Here is a 13,905-nt window from a genome sequence, read left to right as displayed (position 1 = left end):
TGGGATTAATAGATGCAAGCTATTGCCTTTGGAATGGCTAAGCAATGAGATCCTGCTGTATAGCTCTGGGAACTGTATCTAGTCCCTTAAGATGGAGCATGGTGGAGGATAATGTGACAAAAAGAATGTATATATGTATGTGTGACTGGGTCACCTTGAGTTACAGTAGAAAATTGACAGAACGTTGTAAACCAACTATAATGGAAAAAATAAAAATCATTTAAAATTTTTAAAAATGCTCCACAATTTTGGTTTGGGTAGTTTGGGCTTGGGCGGCATGAGCCACCAAACTGCTTGTTTGGCCCTGTAATAAACATTTCTCTGCTTCAAACTCTGTTTCAGTTTGTTCGGCCTCACTGTGGGTCTGGCACATGTACTTGAGCTAACAATATGGCAGATATAATTATTTCATTTTATTCTCAAAATAATCCCTAGGGATAATAAATATCATTTCCATTTTATTTCATATAGAAACTTTCCCTGAGGTCAAGTCATTTGCCTGAGTTAAAACACGTGGTGGAGCCAGAATCTGACTCTAAAGGAAATGCTCTTAATTATTATGATTCTTAACCACTCAGTCCATTCAGAATAGCTGATTTTGGAGGCTATATGCATGACTTGCGTAGACCAAAAAAATATGCACAATCTAAAAGTCTTAAGTTAAGATTTATTGGGAGCAAAATGAGGACTTAAGCCCAGGAGGTAGCATCTAAAGTAACCTTGAGAAAACTGCACCTAGGAGAAGTAAGGGGAGCTAGGATATATATGAGTATTGCAGAAAAGTATAGATATCAGCAACAAAAGATTACTGTTAATAAAAGAAAATTAGATAACTCAAATTAAGGAATTTAGTGCTTTTCTATTAATGGGAAAATACAAGGTTCTAGGCTTCTTGAAATTGTTCCATTGATCTGCACTTCAGCTCTCTGGGGCCAGCATCTTATGTTTTCCATCCCGCATTTCCTCAGGGTTCACCTTTGGAGTGGCTGCAGTCTGATGGCAGGTGTACACACACACACACACACACACACACACACACACACACTTGTGTGTATCAAGTATATCAGTAGGAAACGTCCCTGTCATCAGTGATATTATACTTTTTGTTTCATCTTTTATTTACTAATGAACTGAGAAGGATGAAGAAAGACATGTAGGAAAAGAGAGGGAGTGGGAGAAAGAAAGCAATCATATCGTAGATAATTATTTGGACTAAAGGATAAAAGATTCACATTTATAATAATCATTGTTACTTACATGATTGCAACCAGGCCAAGCCATACACTGAAAGAACATCCTCCCCACCCCCAAAGAGAGACACATAGGAGTAAAATTTAAGAAAGACTTATACATTAAATGTCACTTCTAGGCAATCTGAGTACTTTTTGGTTTTTTGTTTTGTTTTGTTTTTACTTCCTATCTTAAAATTGTCTATGTTTGAGCAATTTACCTGTGTTCAGTGGTTAGTATACAAAGCTCCCAGTAAATTCATTTCTGTATATTTTCCAGTGAAATATTAGCAAGTTTATGGCAATTGAGCATTGCTTATTTTTGTTCTACAATCAGATAATACATCATTATTTCACCAGCTGTGCACAGAGTGGGGAGAGTTTTTTATCCTCTTCTCCACTGTTATGTAGAATTACAAGACATACCTGGGGGTTAGTGAAAGAATTTGGAAGAATGGGGAAACAAAAACCCTCCAGATTGGGCCTGTCTTCCCATCTAGAACAACACATGGGGCTGAAAATACATGCTCTGTGCAGCCTACCTCTTCAGGCTGTTGCAAGAGTCCCAGGTGCTAATGTTAAATACAGCATGTTTAAATTATGAGGAAATATAAAATTCTTTTCTTTCTCAATTCCTCTTTTGTCTTCTCAGCTCTAAGCTGTTTTTCCTCTCTAGTCCTGAAAGCTGAGAGTCTTAGACATTTTCTTATGGTCTATGACTTTGTCAAACCCTGCCTATAATCTATTATGACATTCTTTCAAATTTCTCAAAATTGTTTTTCAAAACCTCACTGAACTCAAAGTTACTTTTTTTCTGTTATTCTTTCAAAACTATTTTCAGTTACTTCTGCCACCTCTCTAGTCTACTATCTCATTCCTAATACCTATATCATTTTACTGGACTCCTGGTTAGTCTTTTATTTTCTAGTCTTTGTAACCCAACTCATATTTATGTTGCTGCCAGATTAACTTTTTTGTTGTCTTTTTTTAGGGCCACATCTGTGGCACATGGAGGTTCCCAAGCTAGGGGTAGAATCGGAGCTGTAGTTGCCGGCCTACTCCACATCCACAGCAACGGCCAGATAGGAGCCATGTCTGTGACTTAACACCACAGCTCACGGCAATGCTGGACCCTTAACCCACTGAGCAAGGGATGGAACCTTTGTCCTCATGGATACTAGTCAGATTCATTTCCTCTGAGCCATGATGGGAACTCCTGCCAGATTAATTTTTATAAAACCATTTCTCCTGTCAAATTTTCACTCAAGATATCATAATGAAAAACTTTTACTTTCAATTATGATGCAGTAACCCATACAGACTAGCTGTCTCACTGATAAAGTATAGAGGTCAGTTATTTTCAGAATCAGAAAAGAGGGTACTATATTACAATCCAGAGATAGGTATATTTTTAAAAGCTAATAGAAGAATTAAAACAGAATGCTAAAAATATTTGATCATCATAGAAGAAGGCAGAAAAAGGGTCATAGAGAAACAGGAAAAGAAAAAAAGAGAAAGGAAGGAAGGAAAAAAAATGACAAGCAGTAAATAAAAAGACGGCAGACAAGCCCAAATATTAATGTAATTTTTCTAATTAAAAGACAGAAATTGTCAGACTGGATAAAAAAACAAAACCCAACTACTTTGAACAAGAGACACATTTTAAATATATAGGAAAATAGGTTGAAAGTAAAATAAAGAAGTATACCATGTAAGAAGTAAGCATAAAAAAGCTGGCATGGGTATATTAATATTAGACAAAGTAGGCTTTCAAGACAAAGAGTATCTCCATATTTCAGAGTTTATCTGGAAGACAAGTCAGTTCATAAGAACAACAAAACAACCGTAAATGTGTAGGTACCTAAGAGTAGAACTTAGGAATGAAAAAGAAAAAAAATGACAGAACTATGAGGGAATTTAAGCTTCATAGTTGGAGATTTCAACATCTGTCTTTCAGTAACTGATAGAAGTGAACAGAAAACCAGCAATAATAAAGGAAATCTGAACAATACCATAACTGAGTTGATATAATTGACATTTGTAGAACACATTTAAGGACCATATAGGTAGGTGAAAAATTAAAAAGGGAAATTAGAAAAGACATATAATTGAATAATAATAAAAAATACTACTACTCTAAAGGGACGCAGCCTAAGTAGTGCTTAGAAAGATATTTAGAGACTTAACTTTATTAGGAAAGAGAAAATTTTACAATCAATAATCCAAACTTTAAGTAGAAAAAGAAAATTAAATTAAGCCCAAAGTGAGTAGAAATGAAAAACAAACAAACAAACAAAAAAACAGACCAGAGAATATTGCAGAAAATTAACAAAGTCAAAAGTTGGCCCTTTGAAAAGATTAATAAAATTGATAAGCACTGGCAAAACTAATCAAGGAAGAGCTGTTTCAAGAACAAATAGAACACTTGATTAGCCCTATATATATTAAAGAAATTAAATCTGTTTTAAAAAAATTTCCGTACACACACAAACAGAAATTTCAGAACAAATAGTTACAATGGTAAATATACTATTCAAAATTTAAGCAAGAAATAATTATGTTAAGAAAAAACAAACAAAAAACTCCAAACTCAAAACTCTTCCAGAAATATGAAAGAAATTATTCCCAACTCATTTTATGAGGCCAACATAAATTAATAATCTTATTCTAAAATGATCTAAATAGCCGAAACATGTTTGCAAAAGATACATAGGTGAATGATTTATGCTACCTGATTTTAAGACTTAACTATAAAGCTACAATACCAAGACTCATTGTGTGACATTTTCATAAGGGTAAACATACAGTTCATGGAATATAATACTTGACCCATATACAGACACATACACAAATAGTTGGTCAATTGATCTGTGGAGAAGGCTTCCAAGGTAATTCAAAGGAAAATAATTACATTTTCTAAAATGGCATAGAAGAAAAAAATCAAACTTGATCCCCAATTAACACCATACATAAGGTGAAAACTAAATCATAAGCCTAAATATAAAAGCTAAAACTATAAAAGTATAGAAGAAAACATAGAAAATCTTTGTGAATTTGATGTGGGCAAGGATATCTTAGGACAGAAAAAGCATAAAGAAAAAAGTGATATATTGGACTTCATCAAAATTTAAAACTTATCCTACTAAAAAGACACCATTAAGAAATTAAAAAAGCAAGCCACAGATTTAGCGAATATGTAAAGCAAATACAAATTAACAAAGAAATTTTATTCATGATGTATACACGATCTCTTAAAGTTCATGAAGAATTCAAATAGCCAATAATAACATGGATAAATCCTTATACAAATATTTTAGTAAAGAAAACATATGAGTGACTAATAAGCACATGAAAAGGTGTCTATATCTTTAGGCATCTGGGAAATACAAATCAAAACTAAAATGAGATAACTTTTCTCACCTACTATTATAGATAGAATTAAGAAGATCAATTGTTAAGCAAGGACAGCAAACAACCAGAATGCCCACGCATTGCTGATAGAAATGTAAAATAGAATAAACACTAGATAAAAAAATTTGGTATTATCTTACAGAGTTATATATAAAATATACAGTTACCACAAGACTCAGTATTTCTACTTTTAGGTATTTACCAAGAGAAATAAAAATGTATGTCTACAAAAATTCTTGTAAATAAATATTCATAGCACCTTTATTCATAATAGTCTCCAAACAGATATAACCCAATGTCTGTCAATAATAGAATGGATAAACAGATAGTGGTATATCCATCCAATGATTTCCTATAAAGGTAGTTGTTCAAAGTGAAAGAAAATACAGTCTATTCAAAGACTTATTTGAAAGATTGTTCATTGAAGATTTATTTATCATAGCAAATTTTTGGAAATAACTCATATGTCCATCAATAGTACAGGGGATATACAATTTTATTTTATTTAAGCAATGGAATACTATTTATAGACACATGAAACAAAAAAGATTAATCTAAAAAATGTTCTGCTTAGCAAAAGAAGCCAGAAACAAAATAATACTTCCTCTATAATTCAATTTCTAGGAACATCAAGAACAGATTCTCACAGTAAGTGAAGTAAGTCAGAAAGAGAAAGACAAATGCCATATGATATAACTTATATGTGAAATCTAAAATGTGGCACCAAATGAGCTTATCTCCAGAACAGAAACAGACTCATAGATATAGAGAACAGACTTGTGGCTGCCAAGGGGGAAGGGGAGAGAGCGGGATAGACTGAGAATTTGGGGTTAGTAGATGCAAACTATTACATTTAGAATGGATAAGCAATGAGGTCCTGCTGTACAGCACAGGGAACCTTCAATCCCAAGAGAATCTCCAATCTCTTGGGATTGACCATGATGGAAGACAATATTAGAAAGGGAATGTGTATATATACATACACATATACATATACATATACATATTGACAGAGTCACTTTGCTGTACAGCAGAAGTTGACAGAACATTGTGAATCAACTATACTTTAATAAAAATAAAAAAGAACAGGTAAGATAAATTTGTTGGAATACAAATCACAATAGTGTTTTCTTGGTGGGGGGATTGACTGGAAAGGTACAAGAGGAAACTCTCAGGGTGATGGCCATACTCTATATCTTAACTTGGATAATTGTCAAGACTCATCAAACTGTATACTTAGTATCTGTGTATGTTACTGAATATAATTATAACTCACAAAGAAACTGGAAACTATATTGCAAAGCAGGTTTTCTCAAAGATTACTTGTGCTGGTATGAATTACTCATTTAGAAAGCAGTATTGTTATAATTACAGAGTTTTTAAGAACATCTATATCTTATGTCCTAGAAATTCTGCTCAATAAATTTATAGCAAGAGGATAAATTCTCAATCTGAATGTGCAGGAGATCCCTCTGTACAAAATTGCTTTTATGCTTGTTGTTTATCATAAAAAAAATAAAAAACATTTTAAATTATAAAGGGAGGAGTCCCTGTTGTGGCTTAGGGGTAACGAACCTGACTAGTATCCACAAAGATGTAGGCTCAATTCCTAACCTCACTCAGTGGGTTAAGGATCCGGCATTGCCATGACCTGTGGGGTAGGTTGCAGATGTGGCTTGGAGCCCAAGTTGTTGTGGCATAGGCCAGCAGCTGCAGCTCAGATTTGACCCCTAGTCTCAACACTTCCCTATGCCACAGGTGCGGGCCTAATAAGCAAAATAAACAAATAAATAATAAAGGGAAGCTTAAGTAAACTATAATATGTTAATTAAATCTTGTAGATAAAGCCATTAAAATGTATATGAGGACTATATAATAACATGAAAACACGCTCATAATATAATGTTAAATGGGGAAAAATTATTGTTGGGAGGAAAGTTGTACTCTTCATGCTAGGATAAGCAGTGATTTTCCAAAAAATACACAGGCACATAAATAGTTTTTAAAAATTGAGTTCTAGATACTATCTCCTAAAATTGACATGGCCCGAGATTTCTACTTTCAAGAGGTTCTCATTTTCTAACTCAAAGGAAAGGTATAACTCTCTTCTCTCCTGAATCTTAACTATGATGAACTGTCCTCAGTTTTAAAAAATCTTGGGCTCCTAGCAAAGGAACACTTGACAATATTGACAGAGGTATTAGGAAAGGGAGAGCTTAATAAAGTATCAATCTTTTTTTCAAAAGCAATTAACCTTTGCAAATACAGTAGTTTTAAATTCTTTGCTTCTGGGTTAATAAATGCAAACTATTGCCTTTGGAATGGATAAGCAATGAGATCCTGCTGTATAGCACTGGGAACTACATCTAGTCACTTATAATGGAGCATGATAGAGGATAATGTGAGAAAAAGAATGTATATATGTCTGTGTGACTGGATCACTTTGCTGTACAGTAGAAAACTGATAGAACACTGTAAAGCAACTATAATGGAAAAGATAAAAACAATTTAAAAATTTTTAAAAATTAAAAAAAGAAAAAGGATCTACTTGAGTTCTTAGTAGGTAAATAAAAATCATTTCTGTAGCTGCATTACTGTGTGACTTGTGACACAGATCTTCAGTGAGTTCAGAGTTGAATGGCATTAGGTAAACATGGGGTTTCAGCACTTACAACTGTTAAGTGGGAAAATACAGATGCTAAATTTTGTGTCATCTGTGAATAAATAATAATTATCACTGGATGTATGAATTAAAAAGTTTCATCGATGTCATTGAGATACATTGCTAATAAAATTTGATTTTAAAGCTTAATTATTCATTGAACTTTTAATATAGTTATGATTCTTAACCAATTGTGTTCTAATAAAAATATCAAGGAGAAATCATTAAAAAATGCAACCCTATAGTCAGAAGAAGTGAAAACAATTTAAATTTGAATGTTTATCCACATTTTTAGTTGTAGAGAAAAAGGATCAATTGATCAGTAAAAGACTTTTTTCTTTTTTGGCTGCGCAATAGCATATTGAGTTTCTACACCAGGGATCACATCCAAACTGCAGATTTGACCTATGCTACAGTTGTTACCTACTCTGAAGCTGTGGCAATGCCAGATCCTTTAACCTACTGTACCAGGCCAGGGATAGAACCTGAGTCCTGGTGCCACAGACATGCTGCCAATCCATCCCGTTGCACCACAATGGAAACTCCTAAAAGACTTTTTAGGCATATAAATAAATGATACTAGGATACATATTTATGGAAATATGCAAAACGCTAAAAAAGTGGAATGGAAATATAAATTCAGTAAGAAAACAAAAGTTATACAATTTCAATTCGTGAAATAAAAGATTTTTTTCCAATGGATAATCTTAAATATCAAATTCAAATATAAAAATTAAATATTTTCTTGGATATACTTTTATAATTGTATAACAATTTTGTCTAAAACTGGCAGTATTTATGAGGTATCTTAAACTACATCCTTTACAACTATTAAGAATTATGATAAAGTTGTTTCATATGTCAGTCTAAAAATATGTTAATATTTACAGAGTTTTGACAAATTTGTTTGGGGCTATAGAAGCAAAACCAAATTTTAAGCAACCACAATTTTATTTCTTGAATATCTCAAACAAATAAATAAACCAAAAAATATGATCTTCAGAAACACTGTAAGAATTATTCTGAAATGATAATGGTTTTATTTCAATACTAGGAATAAAAATTTTCCCTCTTCTACCAATTTACCTCTTGGTTATATATATTCCTTAATGACTTTATTAGCTTGAATTACTCTCAGCATAAAAATATAGTAAAATATTTATTTTAATACATAGTATATTTATTATAATACATATTTTATGGTATAAAATATAATAATAGTATAGTTATACTAAAATATACTAAATAAAATACTTATAAATAATTAGCTGTAAGTTTAAACTCAGGGTACTCCGAATAAAGGCCCTAGAAATATTCTTATGGGGCAAAGTCTACAAATTTTAGTATGTTCACCTTATAATAACCATTTTGGCAGTTTCCTATAGTTTTTCTTTATTGTGAGATTTTTGGCAGTGACACAAATGACTGGGTTGGCCAGAAGATTGTTGTTTGTCAATTAAAATTTTTTGACGTCTGCAACAATTTCCCTTTTTATCTGACATTTTCAATATAAAGCCCATTATGGTGTTTACGAAAATTTAGATTCCTTCTTGTCTTCATCTCAGCAACCTTCACAAAACTCTGATATTTTCATCTGTTACCAAATATCAGTGACTCACAAGTTTACACAATTATTAGTAGCAAAGTTAATCAGGATCTAGATCCAAACTGGTTTTTTGTTTTCGGAATTCCCCCACCCATAGAATGAAAGAAGTAAGGAAGCAGGAAGAGAAAGGAGACTATTAACAAGTGGAAGAAAGGAAATCATTACACAATCAGATGTCCAGGCCTGCAAATCTCAGATTTGAGGAGTAGGCACGTTTGTGTCAAAGGAAGAAGGACCAGGCAGCTGTGACAGAATCTTCAAATAGAATAGAGTGGCTCATAGCGCTGTGCTCCAAGCCCAGAGGCAGCAAAAAGAAAGGAGTATTAGGCTGAATGGGGAGGAAAATACACCAAGGAAAAAGGAAAAATAAATAGCAAGAATGAACTATATTTTCATGGCTCTTCTACAATATTAAGGATGAAAGATTTGTTCTGATGGCAAAATAGCCCCTGAAAGATGGCTGTTTTCAAATTTGAAAAATAAATAACAAAAGAAAGGAGCTGTAGAGGAAACAATTTTTCCCTTAAATTATTTTACAAAGTAAAGGAGACATAAGACAGGTCTGTGAGGAGTTCCCATCACGGCGTAGTGGAAACAAATCTGACTAGGAACCATGAGGTTGTGGGTTCAATCCCTGGCCTTGCTCAGTAGGTTAAGGATCTGGTATTGCCTTGAGCTGTGGTGTAGGCCAGAGGCTACAGTTCCAATGAGGACCCTAGCCTGGGAACCTCCATATGCCACAGGTGAGGCCCTAAAAAGGACAAAGAAAAAAAAAAAGGATAAATGTACTTCAAAAGCAAACAAAAATAATAACCTTTGGACTTTAATATATATTATTAAAGGACAATTATTTAATCTCTTAATGTCTGGAGGGGAATATTTGTGCTTCAGGTTGGCTCATCCTCATCTCCCTAAAGTTGAATGCATGTCTGCAATTAGGGGGATTAGAGGAGACTGTACACTTATATAACATCGACATAAATATGAACCACTTTGTAGACGAGGAAAGTGATGGGTCCTTCACAAACTGAGGAGGATGCTCATAATTTCAATAAGCAGGGATATCATTTAGTATGATGACTCTTGCCAATCACTTGGCCCACATTTCCCTGCAGACGACCCTGCTCATAAGAAAAAGTATTCAGGCTAAAGGCTATTGGAGTGAGACAGTAAAGGGCTTTTTGAAAAATCCTAAAGAGTTTTTAAAACATTGTTTAAATATTATTTCCCAAACCCCTAGATGCACAATCCCAAAGAAGTTCTTTTTTTTTTTGGCTGCACCTATGGCATGTGGAATTTCCTGGGCTGGGGATGGAACCCAGGTTACAGCAGCAACTTGAGCCACTGCAATGTCAACACCGAATCCTTAAACTGCTGTACCACAAGGGAACTCCTTAAATTCTTAAAAGAATCTGTCACTAGCATTTCCAGGTATAGACTTGTGATACCAATTCTCACTGAGATTCAAAAATAGCAATGTCTGCTTTGTACATGCTACAGTTTTCTGAAAGAGAAACCCATCATAACACTCCTGGAAAGCTCTTCAGTATATCTTCTCCATCTGAAGTGGTCATGTTTACTCTTGCTATCTCTTGCTTAACTTGATGGAATCAAAACACAATATTCCTCAACAACAATTAAAGTTCTGTAGCTCCAAATATTTTCTATTTCTTACTAAAAGACCATGACCCAGGTTCTACAAATAGATCAAGAGTCATTACCTGATCTGTGAAGTCTTTGGGGGGGTCTGTCTTCAAGTCCTGGAAGGTTCAGAGAGATTTCAACTCCTTCCAGAGGCAGCTGTCAATGGAGCATGCTCTGTTTCAAACAGCCCAGAAGATGTTGCAACCAGAAACCTCTCAACTGAAGGCAGATTAATCATAACTTGAAATGCAGCCAATGCCACCCAGACACTTTGACAGGTGAGCTCTTTGCCAGTGATGAAAAAAAGAATCGTAATAGACCAGAGTTCCTGCTCCTGCCAAGCCAGTCCCTGAGTTGCATGCCTCAAGGTATAGATGAATTGAAAGCTTCTCAGCAGAATATAGACTCTTCATTCAGAAAATAATTTTCACTCAAGGATGGATGCATTGACCCAGTCATATGAGCATAAAATGTCTAATCCCCTGCATCCTCCAACTATAACACCTGTAATGTAATTCATTCCCAAATAGTGCTTGGCTTTCCTTTAATTTTCTATCTTTTTATGTAAAGTGTGTATTAAAACTGGCAAGAAACAAAGAAAATGTCATTTCCAGTTCTTTCAGTTGAAGCCTAGAAAAACAATACCTCATCCAAGATCTCCAGCTAGCTAAAGGCAAACAAACAAAGAAGCAACAACAAACCCAGGTTTTCCTCATCCTCTCTAGCCAGGCTCTATCCTATCATGGAAGCAGTTCCTATGTTTGCACTGGGCAGAGGTTTGGTTTAATATCCTGTAAAAAAAATCTTAGAACTGACTAGATTTCTATTTTCTGCTTTCATACTTTTCAGAGGTGCAGATCTAATTTGCTTAAAATAAACCAAGCAAACTTCTTTTTCTTTCTTTTTTTTTTTTTTAAGAGCCAAATGTGCAGCATATGGAAGTTCCCAGGCTAGGGGTCGAATCAGAGCTACACATGCCGGCCTATGCCACAACCACAGCAACACAGGATCCAAGACACCACAGCTTACTGCAACATTGGATCCTTAACCCACTGAGCAAGGCCAGGGATTGAACCTACATCCTCATGGTTACCAGTTGGGTTCGTTACCACTGAGCCACAACGGGAGCTCCCAGCCAAACTTCTAAAATGATCCCAAATTAACATTTTACATGCTTAAATTTCATCGGAAGAGGAGGAAAAGTATTTCTGAATTAGTTCCTGAATTTTCTATCATTGATTCAGGAGTATCCACGTCCACTCAGTGCATAGGAGATGCCTGCAAACCCACTGTCTCAAGAACTTGAATGTTAGGCAGCCAGAATTTAGTGACATGAAACTGATTTAAGTATCTTCAAGTTTCTTTGAATTGTGTCGATTTGTAATTAGATTGAATCAATTGGTTTCAAAATTGTAGTTGGAATTGGCTTTGCTTCTGCTACAATAATGGTTTCAGCAGTAATTAAAATTGTTTAGCAATTTTATTTGCTTATTGGAAAAGTTTTGCATTCCTATGTGTTTAACAGGTAATTACACTTTCAGAGTAATACATTCTGCAAACATGCTATTTTGACTCTGAAAGAAAAAAACAAACTGGAAAGATAGTACACTTGTTGGCAATGTATAAACAACTGGAATTCAGTCTATGTTTGAAATAGGATTATTCTTGAGCAATAGTTTCTGTATTCCAATCAACAGTGCTGGGAGTACCCATGTTTCTACTTATTTAGTTTGCTAATTGTCTTATTGTAAACAGCTCTGGCAGTCTGCTGTTTCTCTATTTGTTTTGCCTATCATTTAACTCATTGAACAGAAACCCATTCCCATTTACACATTTACTTTTATATTAAAGTGTGCTTTGGGGGGTCTTCTTTAAACTTAACTCCTAACCCCTAGATGACAAAATAGCAGGGCAAAGTTTCTTTCCCTTTCCCTATCTTAGTAGCATCTTTAGGGCCCTACAGAGGGGGCAGAGGCCATCTTGCTCTCTGTCTTCTCCTTGGTGCCTTATCACTTGGAGGGGTAGGTACACTTTGGCATAACAATTCCTCTCCCTCTTCCATCAAGATTTCTAAACTTTCAGGGTATTAGGGCAAAGCAAGGAAAAGAACAGGGTAATCCCTATTGATTTCTGCTGTAGGCTGATACTGATTCTGGTGGCCACTTCATTTACAGAGCAGCCTATGTCCTAGGTGTTAGGGAGGTAATACAGAAAATGCAACATTCAGAGTGGAGTGGACCTGGGTCCCCAGTCAAAACATACTTTAAAATCTGTGCCTTCAGAGGATTTTGAGAGCAATGAAAACTCTCTGTATTCTACTCTAATGATGGCTACATACCACTAAACATTTATACACCAGGAGTGAACTCTAGTAAACTATGAACTTTGAATGATTATGATGTGTCAATGAGGCTCATCAATTGTAATATATGTACCACTCTGGTGGGGGTTGTTGATAATGGGGGAGCTATGCATATGTTGGAATAGGTTGTTTATGAGAAATTTCTTGTATCTTTCTCAATTTGCTGTGAACCTAAAACTGCTCTAAAACAATTGTCTTTAAAGAAGTTGTGCTTTTAAGGTTGAGTCAGAAATTTGACTTTTTTTTTTTTTTTTGGCTTCACCTGCAGCATGCAGAATTTTCTGGGTCAGATTTCACACTGTGCCACAGCAGTGACAATGCCAGATCCTTAAACCAATTAGCCACCAGGGATCTCCTCTGGCACTTTTTCATCAAGGAGGTTAAGTGCCTTGATATTTGCATAAGGGCTTCTATTGTTTTAGTTTATTGCTTTGGTATATTGTCCCCTGAGGTCTGCGTTTTTATGGGTTTGTTAGTAAGGACCTAGGATACTTGTGAGGCTTGAGACCTTTATTTTAGGGTATGGCATCCTCCAATGCTGTGCACTGAACACTTTTGCATGTGTTTGTGTGTATGCGCATAACATCTTGATTAGCTGGAGTAAAGTGGAGATCATAAGTCAGAGGGAAACAAGGCCTGTGAACAATGCAAACATCAAAATGTACTCCCTCTAATGAATTTTGTAATTTATTAAGGCATGAGAATTTTTCCTAGGGAGGGGTTGTTAAATTTGAAAAGGCTGAAGACTGTACAGTATTTTTTTGAATCTAAGATTTCCTCATTTACAAATTGTATCCTTCATTATACTATATATTCCTAGGAAAGAAAAATGAAGCCTGTTATACTCAAAAGACACCACCAATTATAAGAAGCTCTCTGAATATGGAGATGGAAAAATGTAAAAAATGCATTTCAAAATCAATGAAATATAGTTTATTACAATGTAGGGACCACAAATCTTTATAAGAATTTGCTTTATAGTTCTGATTTA

The 13,905-nt window shown here is 34.7% G+C and overlaps 1 protein-coding gene across 5 annotated transcripts in view; it reads right to left on the bottom strand.

Moving 5' to 3' along the window:
• Nucleotides 1-13,905, bottom strand: part of LOC100157486 (lipase member K) — a 74,700-nt gene that overhangs the window by 23,821 nt on the left and 36,974 nt on the right. The window contains exon 10 of one of the 5 annotated variants that reach the window (XM_084996727.1): nt 10,630-10,708. The exons of 3 other annotated variants lie outside the window; for them this stretch is intronic. The gene's annotated coding sequence lies outside the window, so the exon portion shown is untranslated. Of the gene's footprint in view, nt 1-10,629; nt 10,743-13,905 lie in introns of those variants that run through there. One more of the 5 variants, XM_084996726.1, reaches the window with a different exon arrangement.

Source organism: Sus scrofa, chromosome 14, assembly GCF_054392235.1.
Source record: "Sus scrofa isolate SSC_HxYL_T2T_F1_AM1 chromosome 14, Sscrofa_HxYL_maternal_Yorkshire_Landrace_v2.0, whole genome shotgun sequence".
Classification (NCBI taxonomy): Eukaryota; Metazoa; Chordata; class Mammalia; order Artiodactyla; family Suidae; genus Sus; species Sus scrofa.
This window is presented reverse-complemented; position numbering and strand designations above follow the sequence as displayed.